Below are 13,605 nucleotides of genomic sequence, written 5' to 3'. Positions count from 1 at the left end.
GCGCGAAATCGAAGAACAAAAACCAGAAAAAACTAAAGAATGAGAAGGGAAGCTGTTCGACAAAATTCCCGAGAGAGAGAAGAGAGGGAAAAGAGCGAAATCAAAGAGAAAAAACCTAAAGAGAGAGAGGGTTAGAGGTTCCCCCGTGAGTGTTCGCCGCCGCCCTAGACGGCAGGGCGCCGGCGAATCACGAGTTGGCCGTGACCTCCCCTAGCCGTGCCAAGCCGAAAAAGCTGACCGCGAAGGTCTGAAAATCAGTCTCGGCCGGCGCATCCAGACCTGTTCCGGCGAATCCAAGCATACCGGGAGGAATAGAAAGTGTCAAGGAACGTCCTCTGGGGTGTAGATCACTTCAACAAATTCATTTGGTCGTCGAACGAATCAAGTGAAAATCGTTCCCAATCAGATTTATGAAGATTTTCCAGATTTTGATTTTAGTCTCAACATGCATATTTGGGTGATTTCATTGCCGAATCTTGACATTTTGATGATCATTATTAGTTTCTGAACATTTTGATATGATTTGATTGCATTTTGGACCTCAAAAAACGCATGAACCGAGTTGGCCCCCATATAAACCCCCTCGCCGGAGCTCCGACGACCTCGCCGGAGCATTGCCGTGGCCGTAAGGCCATTCAGGTTAGTCTTCCTGACCTCGTTTGATGTTTTGATGGTTGATTGAACCGATTTAGATGGCTAAGGCGGCTAGTGTTAGGATTTGAATTATGGAAAATGAAAATGTAAACAGTGTGAGTTAGGTTTTTTGGGCCGGTTTTTCGCCGGCCGGCGAGGGTCTGGTGGCGATCTAATTAGGTTAGTTTGATAATATAATACATGGACTTGCTAATGGGGCAGTCAGACTGACCAAAAGGTCGCTGGAGGATCGCCGACTGTGAGCTCAAACCGGCGGCCTCGAAAACCTTGAAATGGAAGTTGTGCAAACCAGGTATTTGTGAAAATGCCTAAATGAAAAATACTTCAAACGACGCCGTTTCGGCGTTGGGCTCGCCGGAGAAGACGACCGGCGATGGCCTGTTCGGTCTCGGTCGAACCGGTCCGGTTCGGTCCGGTTCATTCCCTTTGGCGGGAAAATTCGAAAATAAATAAAAAATAAAAAAATAGAAAATTATAAAAAAAAATACTAAAAAATCATAAAAATCACAAAAATTAGATTTTCTTAGAAAATTAAAAAAAAACATAAAATTCATAAAATTCATAAAAATTCAAAAAAAATTACAGAAAATTCAAAAATTTTCAGAAAATCCATAAAAATTTCGAAAATTCAGAAAATACAAATAAAAAATTTGAAAATTCTGGAAAATCAATAAAAAATTGAAAAAATTGGAAAATTCACAAAAATTTCCAGAAAATCATAAAAAAATCATTTTCGATTTTAAAATTTTTCCGAAAAAAAAAATTTAAAATTTTGAAAATCCACAGAATGATTAAAAAGTGATATTTGGATTTTCCAAAATGCCCAAGTGGTATAATTTGGAAAATTCCAAATTTAAGGCCAAAACCCCTAAAAAAAACCCTAAACCCTAAACCCTAAAAAATGAAATGAACAAGCTATTTGAGCTTTGTTAGGGTTTGGATAAGTTTTCATTTCTAGTGGCCAAATTAGGGTTGCTATGATTGATTTGCCATTGGATGTGCATTTGATTCTTGGATGCTTAATTGTTTGTCCATGATTAGATTAGTGAAGTGACCTTAGGGATCCGTGTGACGCATTAGACATGCCATATCGTTCTTAGGTACCGAAAGGGCGTTAATGGTCTCAATTTGGGATCGTTAACCTAACCAAGTCCCTTATCCAGAATCTTTGGTTCGTAGGATTGCGGTACTTCTCCCGTACCTCAATTAGGTTTCTAGTCGACCTACCGTAAATGACTAGTGGCGACTCCAAGTTTAAATTTAGATCAAACGAACCCCGCTGTCACGTGAGGTATGGTCTGGGAGAGACCCGTATAGAAAAATACCTCCATCCTAAGCACGCAAGAGCGTGGCGCGACAACTTCCCCACTTTTGCTACTTGTGTGGGGTAATTGGGCATTATGCAAAAAGTTGTGAACTCGTGCCTTATGAGGTCGAACTCCTTTCCAAAACTGAAAAACTGTTTTACGAGTCCTGGCTAAAAGCTGAAGAGAACTCCATTAGTCCATTTTGGACGGCCTTTTATGGAGAAATTTTGGAGGTGGAAGAGGAGCAGGAGATGGTAATGGAAACCAGAAAACTCTGGATTGATTACCTTGTTCAGAATAATGCAAGCAGCCCACACACAAGACTGAACAATTTGCAAGAGGATAGGGGAAAGAGGAAACTAACAGAAAATGAGCTTTTAGCCCTAGTGAGCACTCCAGAAATCAAAGAAGATGCTGATCCTGATTCAGCTATTATGCTGCTGATTGACATATCTTCATCGCAGACAGCGGGCGACAGACTACAGAGCAAAAATAGAAAATTTAAGGTAAAGAATCATAAGAAGGGCAGAAGATTTGGTCCGTATGATTAGAAAATTTTCGAAGGACAATTGCTGGATGAAACACAGCTGTTAGAAACTTCGGTGCAACTTGCAAAAGAACCCAATCAATGGGCTTTGGTGGTTAGCCCTAATAAGCCACCGGGTTACAAATGAAGCTGTTCTGTTGGAATTGTCAGGGGTTGGGCACACCCTTGACAGTTCAAGCCCTAAGGGCCATTATGGTCTAGGAAAGGCCCGATGTGGTATTTTTTATGGAGACCAAGAATCAGGAAACTACAGTTCGTCGCGTAAGCAGAAATTTAAACTTCCAAAACTGCTATATTGTTAATCCAATAGGGATTGGGGGGGGGGGGGCTTGGCTTTGCTGTGGAAGGTTGGAATTCCCTTGACTGTTAATTCATCCACAAGTGAGTTCATTGATATTACTCTTCAGGATGATGAGATGGGTATACAATTCAGGGCTACCTTTGTTCATGCCCCAACATGGTTTCAGGACAAATTAAAATTATGGGAAGAGCTGAAGATGCTGAGTATCCAGAACACCTTGCCTTGGGTGTGTATAGGGGACTACAATTAAATCTTGAATTACTGGGAAAAGCTAGGGAAGAGGCCTCCGGAACAATATAGACTGAATGCATTTAGAGATTTCATTAATGCTTGTGGTTTAATGGATTTAGAGAGTAAAGGTTGCGCATTCACTTGGGCGAACAATTGAGAAGGGCAGGACTATGTTAAAGAAAGACTGGACAGAGCTGTTTGCAATATCGAGTGGAGAATATCATTCCCTCAAGCTGAGGCTTTCGCTCTACCAGTCATCGGATCTGATCATAGCCCTATCTTATTGATATTATCAGCCGAACCTCCTAAGAGAAAGACAATTTTTAAATTCGAAGCATTTTGGCTGGAACATGAGGATTGTGGGAGAATAATCACACAAATTTGGAATCAAGATAGATTACAACATTCTAATCTAGTGCAGAAAATACATGAAGTTTCCAGAGGATTGGCAACATGGAGTATGAAAACCTTTCTGAACAGCCACAAGAAGATCAAAGTATTGCAAGAAGAACTCATGGGCTTAACAAATGATCACAATTTGCAAAATAGTCAGAACAGAAAGAGGGCCATTACTGAATAGATTGCAACACTGTGGAGACAGGAGGAAATGTACTGGGGAATAAGGTCTCGAATCAATTGGCTGAAGTGGGGTGATAAGAACACAAAATATTTCCACGCCACAACAATTCAAAGAAGACAGAGGAACAAAATATCGATGCTTAAAAATGCAGAAAACATATGGATTTGAGATCCGAAGAGGTTAAAAGAGATGACAATTGACTTTTTTCAAGAACTCTATAAATCAGAGGGCCCCCGAGAATTTGAACCTGTTTTGCAACAATGCCCCACTATTGTCACGGCTGAGATGAACCAATTCTTGACAGCTCAAATCACAATGGAAGAGGTCCAAACAGCATCTTTTCAATTGGGCTCGTTGAAGGCTCTGGGACCTGATGGCTTGAATGGCCAATTCTACCAAAGAAATTGGGAAAGTATAAAGAATGGGGTTTTTGAAGAAGTGAAGGACTTTTTTCATTCTGGTAATCTAAACCCAGAACTTAACAGAACATATATCACCTTGATCCCAAAAGTTCATCACCCGGAAGGCTTGGATCAATTCAGACCAATCAGCCTATGCAATTTTGCATACAAAATTATTTCGAAAATCATGGCAAATAGATTGAAACTGTGGCTGCCAGCTATAATAGAAGGAGAACAAAGTGCTTTTGTGGGCGGTAGACAAATACAAGACAATATTCTGGTTGTTCAGGAAGTCGTCCACCAATTGCGAATCAGAAAAAGGAAAAGAAAATTCCAGGCAGTGGTGAAACTTGACATGAAAAAAGCCTATGATAGGATAGAGTGGGATTTTCTTGAGGCTAGCATGTTGAAAATGGGGTTTAGTGACTGGTGGGTGCGGAGAGTAATGAAATGTGTCACTTCTGTCTCTTTCAGTGTAAAATTAAGTGGAGAATCATTACCCTACTTTAAGCCAACACGAGGGATAAGACAAGGGGACCCCATATCTCCCTATTTGTTCATTATAGTAGCCAACACACTCTCCATATTGATGAAAAAAGCAATGTAAGATAGCACAATTTCTGGTATTAAACTCAATAGGTACTGTCCAGTCCTATCTCACCTCCTTTTTGCTGATGATTCCATATTCTTCTTAGACGGTAAGCTCATCGAATGTCAAAATCTTGGATTGATTCTCAATCAATATTGCTATGCATCTGGGCAAGCAATTAACTTAAACAAGTCTGGAATCTTCTTTGGCTCATGCTGTCCACAGAGTTTAAGAGATAATATGGCAGCTGAACTTAGAATCCCAGAGATCCATAAGACTGGCAAATATTTAGGGATTCCTTTAGATTGGGGTGAATCCAAGAAACAAATGTTCACGTGGATTTTGGCAAGAGTCAATATGAAATTAGAGGGGTGGAAGGAAAAGTTAATCTCAAAGGCAGGGAAAGAAACCCTGATTAAAACTGCTGTTCAAGCTCTTCCCCAATATGCGATATCAATATTCAAAATTCCAGTTTCAATTTGTAAGTCCATAGAAAGAAAGGTTGCGGCATTTTGGTGGAAGAATAGTGAATCGAATAAAGGCCTTCACTGGAAGAGGTGGGAAGTTCTCAAAACTAGGTAAGATCAAGGGGGAATGGGATTCAGAGACCTAATATCTTTCAATAGAGCAATGCTTGGCAAACAAGCATAGAGACTTTCTCAAAATCAGTTATCCATATGGAGCAAAATCCTCAAAGGCATCTATTTCCCTATAAGGTCATTCTGGCGAGCTGGGAAGGGGTCTCGGCCCTCATGGGGATGGCAGAGTATTCTGATGGGGAGAGATTCGATATCGAACTCAGTAATATGGTCGGTTGGCACAGGGGAAAGAATCAATATCCGAGAAGATAGGCGGCTAAACAAGGATTAATAAGAGGACCAGCAACTTCTCGAGAACCAGCCAGAGTTGCAAACCTAATCCAAAATGAGAATAGAAGATGGAATGAAGATTTGCTAGCAAGAATGTTTGATGAGCAGACTGTTAACGAGGTGTTAGCAATACCACTATGCAGTCATGCAACACAGGACAAACTTGTGTGGACAGCTACAAAGTCGGGGGTCTTCTCAGTGAAAAGTGCATACAATCGGATTCATCAAAAGGAAAACACACAAAATGCAATGCAAGCCTCATCATCTTTCAAGCCATCCCGCAAGCTATGGTGCATAATCTGGAATTTAAAAATCCCACCCAAGGTTAGAATATTTCTATGGAGTGTATGCCAAAATGCTCTCCCCACAGCAGAAAACCTCTATAGGAGGAAAATCTTACCTCGACCAGCATGCCCCTTCTGTGATCAGGAAGCTGAAACGGTAGAGCATATATTTCTTCTCTGCCCCTGGACCGAAGCTATCTGGACAGATCCCTCAGTACAGATCAGAATCGCACGTCAAGAAATAACACGGATTGAGGTATGGATTCATAACTATAAACTACGGCTACATAAATTGCTGAATCTAGATGAAATGGCCATTCTTTTGTGGTTGATCTAGAAGGCCAAAAATGAATTTGTGTTTAGGAAAAAACCCCTAAATCCGAGCACCCTAATTGAGTCGGCAAGAATGATAATGCAAAATTATAGGAAGTGGAATCATCAAAGCTCTATTCTGCATGCTCAAAAGAGCCTTTTACCTCTGTGTTGGAAACCACCGATGAGAAACTCCTTCAAAAGCAACATAGATGGATCCTTCCTTGGAGATGCAGCAAAAGGGGCGGTTTTTGGAATCCTCAGAAATGAAGCTGGTACCTTGCTGGAAGGCTTCGCCAGGACAGTACCCGCGACCTCGCCGTTGCACAAAGAACTGCAAGCTTTGCTACATGCTCTAGACTACTTCGTCGACAGGAGAAAAGATGGAATTGTGATAGAAACTGATTGTCTTGAAATAGTAAAGAAGCTGCAGGACCAGAGAGAAGTCGGCTGGGATTAGGCAGCTTTCATCAGAGAAGCACATATCCGAATGGCCCAATACACAAACCTAACTGTGGCCCATTGCAATAGATCTGCAAATCAAGCTGCCGATTGGGTTGCCAAAGCGCAACGTACAAATTCTCTTTTTTCATCTTGGCTAACCCGTCCCCCCCAACCTTTATGGGAGTTGTTATGTTTTGATGACCCTTCGTCGGGTTGTAGTTTCAAGAACACTTAATTTTCAATCAAAGTATTTCTTTTAGACAAAAAAAAAATTGATTTTTTGGGATTTTTAATTCCTTTGACAAATTGTGCAATTGGACCGACCAATATGTAATTCAAGGTCCTAGAATCATTTGTTGTGAAGACACTATGGCCTAGAAATGACTAGAAATGGTTTAATAGAATTTTTTATTCAACTAGGGTTTGATTTTACCCAATTTTGGAAAAACACATTCCCAATTGAAATTTTCTAAAATTGATGCTGTATTGATGAAATTGGATTTAAAATAAGATTAATGGCTATTTTTATGGAATTTTTGGATTACATTTGCTATTTTTCTTGATTTTCTCTCTTGTTTTGGCTTAAAGAAATTAAGGAAAAATTCTAAAAAATTCTAAAAAATTAATTTTGGTTTAGAAATAGGTTCCAAAGCTTGGCCACGGTTCCTAATCCTAATTTTATGATTTTTTAAAAATTTTAAAACATGAGCTAAAAATCATGTGTCAACACCGGGTCGAACTAGCTCAGACCGGTCCGACCAAGTCAGATCGGCCTAGCTGGCGCAGGTGGGCATGGTGCCAAAATGACACTGTTTTGGCTCTTTCTCCATTTGGGCATTTAACCAAACACTTGGTGGGCATGAATTGCGGATTTACCCTTTCGGGGCCGCCAATTTGGCTGCCATTCCAGTGGCTTTCCGGCCACATTCCGACCAGCCTAACCGGTCCTGATCCTTCACCGAATGACCATTTACACATCCATACCAATTTTGTTGCCATTGGACACCCCTAAGCCATCGATTTTTAATCTCAAACTTCCTTACTTGACATGATTTTTCTGGTTTTTCAATTTTAACCTTGTCGGGGTAGCCACTTTAACCTAATCTCCGGTGACCTTCTGGCCACATTCCGGCCATTCCATTTTCCAAAATCTTCACTAAATGTCCCTTTGCACATCTATGTCCATAAAATGACCATTTGACATTTCTAAGCTATTGATTTTCGAGTTCAAACTTCCCTACTTATCACTGAAAATCATCACATAATCTAACATGTCTAATCATCAAATCCAGAGCATCCTAACCGTTTCTAGCGATCAAACATCAATCAAGGGATAAGAAAAACTGACTTGGATCAACCAATAGCCATGGATCACACTCCGGAAAGGTTTTTGGAGCTCCGGCGAAGGTTTGTTAATAGCCAACTCAATGCGATTCTCATTTCACCGATCCAAAATGCAACAAACAACAAACCACATGATCAAAACCATGAAACAATGTTCAATAAGCAATTTGGAACAAAGAAGTTTCAGAAATCGCACACGAATCGATTCGGTCACTCATTTAGACATTTTACTAAACACGTAACGTGTGACTATGAAGCAACTTTACCTTCGTCAATGGAGGTCACAACGGAAATTCCGAGACAAACTGAGGCTACGGAATGATTCACCAACATTCCCTCTTCAAGATGATGGCATTCACCTCGCCGGGAAGGTCATTGATCGCCAAAAAAGCAACAGTTTCAGTTGCTCACGATCAATCGGTTCGGCAGAAATAAGGAGGGGAGGTCTCGACCGATCTCCGATTTGCCGGTGCTCCGCCATCTAGGGCGGCGCCAGATGCTTGGGAGAAGACCTCAGACCCTCTCTCTCTAGTTTTCTCCCTTTGGTTTCGCTCGATTTCTCTCTCTCTCTCTCTCTCTCTTGGGCATTCGGTCAAGCATGTATTCTGCTTGGATAATGACTTTCCCCCCTTTTTCTACTCCTCCCCGAGGCGGTTTATCACCCCTAACCAACCCGAAATCGATTAGAAACGATAAGGAATGGACAGCCGGAGATTCTCTAACTGTCCATTCCGTTTAACACGTGCTGGAATAGCTTTAAAATGTCGGTTAAAGGAGCGGAGCCGAACCTGTTTTTTCTCTTTTCCAAGCATGCAAGTTTGGGCGGGTGGAGAAGAAACCATTCCGAGTCGGGTCGAGTCGATCCGACTGACCCGGAAGCCCCGGTTTGTTCTAATTTTGTAAATTCGACTCGATTTTGATTCAATTTTTCAAATGTAACCCCAAAAATGGATTCCTTAGCACATTTTACATCAATATATGATATTTATACCAATTTTTGTCACAATTAAACCTAGATATTCCCAAATTTCAATTCGAATCAAGAGTTTTTGTTCAATGCAGTGTGCAAATGACCTAATTGAGCAAAATTGATGCCAAAATTGAATTACTCATGGCTTATTAACCCTAGGAAAGGTCTGGGTCTTGATCGAAAATTTCAAATTGAATGAGATTCCCTATTTGGGTCTTAAAATCCCTAAGGCTTTTCAATTATTTTGTTAAATTGTGAAATTGGATTGACCAATATGCAATTCAAGGTCCCAGAATCAATTTTTGTGAAGACACTATGGCTTAAATATGACTAAATATAACAAAATTGAATTTTTGGTTCAATTAGGGTATGAATTTACCCGATTTTGGGAAAAACATATCCCCAACTGAAATTTTCAAAAATTGAAGCTTCAGTGATGAAATTGGAATTAAAACAAGACTAATGGCTAATTTTTTGAAAATTTTAAGTTCCATTTGGTATTTTTCTTGATTTTTGACTCATTTTGGCCGAAAGAAAATAATGAAAAATTCACAAAAATTCTAAAAAAATTATTTTTGGTTTAGAAATAGGTTCCTAAGCATGGCCAACGTTCCTAATCCTAATTTTGTAATTTTTTTAAAAAAATTAAAACATGGGCCAAAAATCATGTATCAACAACTACCCCTCTTTGATATTAAGCTTGTCAGAGGTTGATCTCAAAGACAATGTGACACTTGATTTTTTAATCAACTCTACTGAAATTTGCAAAAATTGAAGCTTCAGTGATGAAATTGGAATTAAAACAAGACTAATGGCTAATTTTTTGAAATTTTTAAGTTCCATTTGGTATTTTTCTTGATTTTTGACTCATTTTGGCCGAAAGAAAATAATGAAAAATTCACGAAAATTCTAAAAAAATTATTTTTGGTTTAGAAATAGGTTCCTAAGCATGGCCAATGTTCCTAATCCTAATTTTGTAATTTAAAAAAAAATTAAAACATGGGCAAAAAATCATGTGTCAACAACTACCCCTCTTTGAGATTAAGCTTGTCAGAGGTTGATCTCAAAGACAATGTGACACTTGATTTTTTAATCAACTCTACTGACAAAAAAAACGAAAATTTCACAACAATTGATTAGGGATCTTGCTTTAAAGTTCTTGACCCAATCCAATTTTTCACCTTTGGCACATTTGAGAAATTTTTAGTAATTAAGGGAAAGAGAAACTTACCTGATTGTGAGCGCTTCTTTGCTGATTATCTCAAAGTGTGAATTGATGATGGTATTGATTGTGATGAATTAAATTCTGATCTCGTGGTTTAAGGATACGCCCACAAACCATGTGGTTTTATGGATCCACTAACCTTATGATTTAAGGATATACCCACAAACCATATGAAATAGTCTTTTGAGGCTACGGACTGCGATCACTTGCAGGAATTTGGAGGTTGCTAGTCTGCGATCACTTGCAGAAGGACTATGAAAAAGGCCACTACACTTGATGGGCCAAAAAGTCATCCAAGGCTACAGGCTGCAATCACTTGCGGAGGGTGATAGCTCCGAGGCTACATACATGTGTACACTTGAAAAGACTATTAAAATCACCATATTCAAAGCTACAAGCCGCGATCACTTGCGGAGGATTATAACTCCGAGGCTACAACTTGCAATCTGCTTTAGAATACCTCAAAACTTTGTAAAGTCAGGGTTTAAGGAAAGACCCAGAACCGTGATTACCTAGGGCTCCTCGCCCGAGGATTTGGTAATTTTCCTGGTGGGTCCTCGCCAACAGGTCTTGAAAAGACTCAAACAATGAGTACCTGGTCCTCCTCGCCCGAGGATTTGATGATTTGCCTTGTGGGTCCTCGCCAGCAGGTCTTGAAAAGATTCAAACAATGAGTACCTGGGGTTTCTTGCTTGAGGATTTGGTGATTTGTCTGGTAGGTCCTCTCCAGCAGGTCTTGAAAAGACTCAAACAATGAGTACTTGGGATTCCTCGCTCGAGGATTTGGTGATTTGCCTGGTAGGTCCTCGCCAACAGGTCTTGAAATGACTCAAACAATGAGTACCTATGACTCCTTGCCCGAGGATTTAGTGATTTGCCTGGTGGGTCCTTGCCAGCAGGTCTTGAAAAAACTCAAACAATGAGTACCTAGGGCTCCTCGCCCGAGGATTTAGTGATTTGCCTAGTAGGTCCTTGCCAATAGGTTTTAAAAGACTTAAACAATGAGTACTTGGGGCTCTTCGCTCGAAGATTTGGTGATTTGCCTGGTGGGTTTTCGCCAGCAGGTCTTGAAAAGACTCAAATAATGAGTACCTTATGGTTTTAGGTTGATCATGAACCGTGTGGTTTTAAGGATCTACCAACCCTTGTATGGTTTTTAGTTGACCATATACTATTGGGTGAAACGTGATTTTAAGTTTATCACAAACTAGTTTAAAATTTTGGTTTTAAGTTGATCAAAAACTGTTCGAAAATTTGGTTTTAAGTTTACCAAAAACTGGTGAAATGTGATTTTTAGTTGACCACAAACTATTTTGAAATTCAGGTGACTTTGATTTGTAAATATACATTCCTTGTGTCAATGCATTTAAACAATCAAATTCCTTTTGAAAGGATATATCTGAGCAAATTGCTTGAAATCTTTCAAGAAATGCTTAGAATAATCATTTGGAAAACCTTCCTTAGAAATGATTTATCTCAATCTATGAGCTTGGTCAAGTCTTCATCTGTCAATACGGGAATCGCTCAGTGTTTCTCAATTTATCTCACATAACCAATCTTCGAGTATTTGGAGATATTCGCAATGTGTACAATCCGATTGATCCGATAAGGTCTTTCTGGAGGATTATAATGTAGGCTTGGTCAATGGCTATTCAACGGATAGACATTTTGAAGTCAAGAAGGAATTTCATCCTCTTTCAACTCACTTCGGGTTCACAAGTTAAGAACCTCGAGGATAAGATAAAATAAGATTGCACACACTTCTTTAAGCGATGGCTTCTGTCATAAAATCATGCTTTCATTCTCAACATCCCAATCTGAAGAGTCTTTGGGGTGAGGTTGTAATGTTGGTATTTGGTAGGCTCAAAATGCTCATTTGTTTTTTAATTCAAGTTTTTTGTGAAATTGATGATCTTCTTGGCATCACCACCATTTTCTTTTGTCCACTAAGGATCTTTTCTTTTCATGACCACAAGAGTCCTCTAGATGCTCATCATGGTCTTTTCTTTTCAACTTCTTGCTTGTCGTGATCTTTGATCCTTCTCAACTTTGTCTTTCTTTTGTCATGACTTTTTGTCATTCTTCTTTTGAACTCTATTCTTCTCTTCTTCTTTTTTTTTTTTCACTTTCTTTTGCTAGGCCTTGGCCTTGCTTTTATCAGGCACACTGCTTTTTCATGCCCCTGACTCATCTTGCATTTGCATTTCAGATTCTTTTAGCTTTTGACCTTTCGAGCTCTAAGGACTCTTTGTCATGCCTTTTTGTTTCTTATCAACCTGAAGTAGATCATATGCCATGCTCCATCATGAGGAGATGATCACCAATTTGGGTTTTTGAAATGAATGTTCAAACTCAATTAGGCTTTGCAAAAGGGTATTGTGTTTGGGGATAAGAAATGAAATGCTCTTCTTCTTCTTGGGATGTCTTGAGCTTCCATATGACCTCATCTGAAGCTATCACAGAAAGATTGATGCAAGTATATGCAATACAATCTTTCTTGAACCTTTACTCCATAAGTTTCAACCACGAACTTCCTTATTTGCCCCAATATGGGGTGGTTCTTAACAGGGTTGCTTTTGAAAAGAATTTCTCCATTGTATAGGCTCAAACTTAGCTTGCAAAGGATAATCACATGTTTAGGATAATGAAATGATTGCCTTTCATCATTTCAATCTATGTAATTATTGCGAATATCCCATATCCCCTTCGGATGTAGTTATTTTCTCATTTTTGACACTCACTCTTTTATTCCACTCAAGTGTATAGGGGACATGTTTGGATATGGTCTACCTTTCTTCATTTGAAGGTCTTTCCATTTGATTTTATCCAAACATTTTCTTCGAAATGCTTCAAAGCTTTCTCTCAAATCATCCTCTTTAGGAATTCTGATGCATAATGCATGCTCAAAGAATGCGCATTTCAAACCTTTTTTTTTCACTAAAATTCTTTGAGATGATCTTTGGAAAGATTTGTCTTGATTTCACGATATTCTGCTTGGGGAAATAAACTTATTCCTTTTTGGAAATGTAACCTTTTTGGAAATCTAAACCCATGAGTTAGGGAAACTTACCTGATCCTCTTGCCAGGGTCCCTGCAAAAGTTAAAACCTCATGTCAAAATAGGTTTTTGCATTGCTCTTTTCAAATTGAAACGATACAACCAACCTCTTGTTTGCTCTTATTCGAGTATCCATGAAGAATTGCTCTTCAATCTCTTGTTTTGATTTGGCCCACTGGGGATTTATTTTTCGTTGCTTCCTTTTTTTGAGCTCCTTGGAGATGACAAAAGAAAAATATATTAAAAGATGACATCAAGGAACGTAGATTGGAACGATACTTTCCTTTACCTTTATCGACTCAGTTGGGAATTTTAAGATCTTTGATCATCTTAAACTTCTTTTGCTTCATTATGCAAAACGAACAAATATGCTTAAGATATGCATGATATGCATGATATGTACATGATCGAAAGTGGCCCAAATCTCCTTCTGAAATATTCAATCAAGTTTATCATTTCATTTCATGGGTAGAATATTTTGACAGCATCC

The 13,605-nt window shown here is 39.2% G+C and overlaps 1 long non-coding RNA gene across 1 annotated transcript; it reads right to left on the bottom strand.

The window, feature by feature from the left end:
- Nucleotides 1-5,548: 5,548 nt before the first annotated feature.
- LOC130135259 (uncharacterized) lies at nucleotides 5,549-6,707 on the bottom strand. The gene is made up of 2 exons (XR_008814718.1): nucleotides 6,240-6,707; nucleotides 5,549-5,961 (listed from the first exon to the last, which is right to left on the bottom strand). It is a non-coding gene; the product is annotated as an uncharacterized LOC130135259 (long non-coding RNA).
- Nucleotides 6,708-13,605: the final 6,898 nt, after the last annotated feature.

Source organism: Syzygium oleosum, unplaced genomic scaffold (assembly GCF_021117445.2).
Source record: "Syzygium oleosum isolate NSW1041296 unplaced genomic scaffold, Sole_v2.1 Sole_v2.30, whole genome shotgun sequence".
NCBI classification, from domain to species: domain Eukaryota; kingdom Viridiplantae; phylum Streptophyta; class Magnoliopsida; order Myrtales; family Myrtaceae; genus Syzygium; species Syzygium oleosum.
Note: the sequence above shows the minus strand (reverse complement) of the source record. Positions and strands in the feature narration are given on the sequence as shown.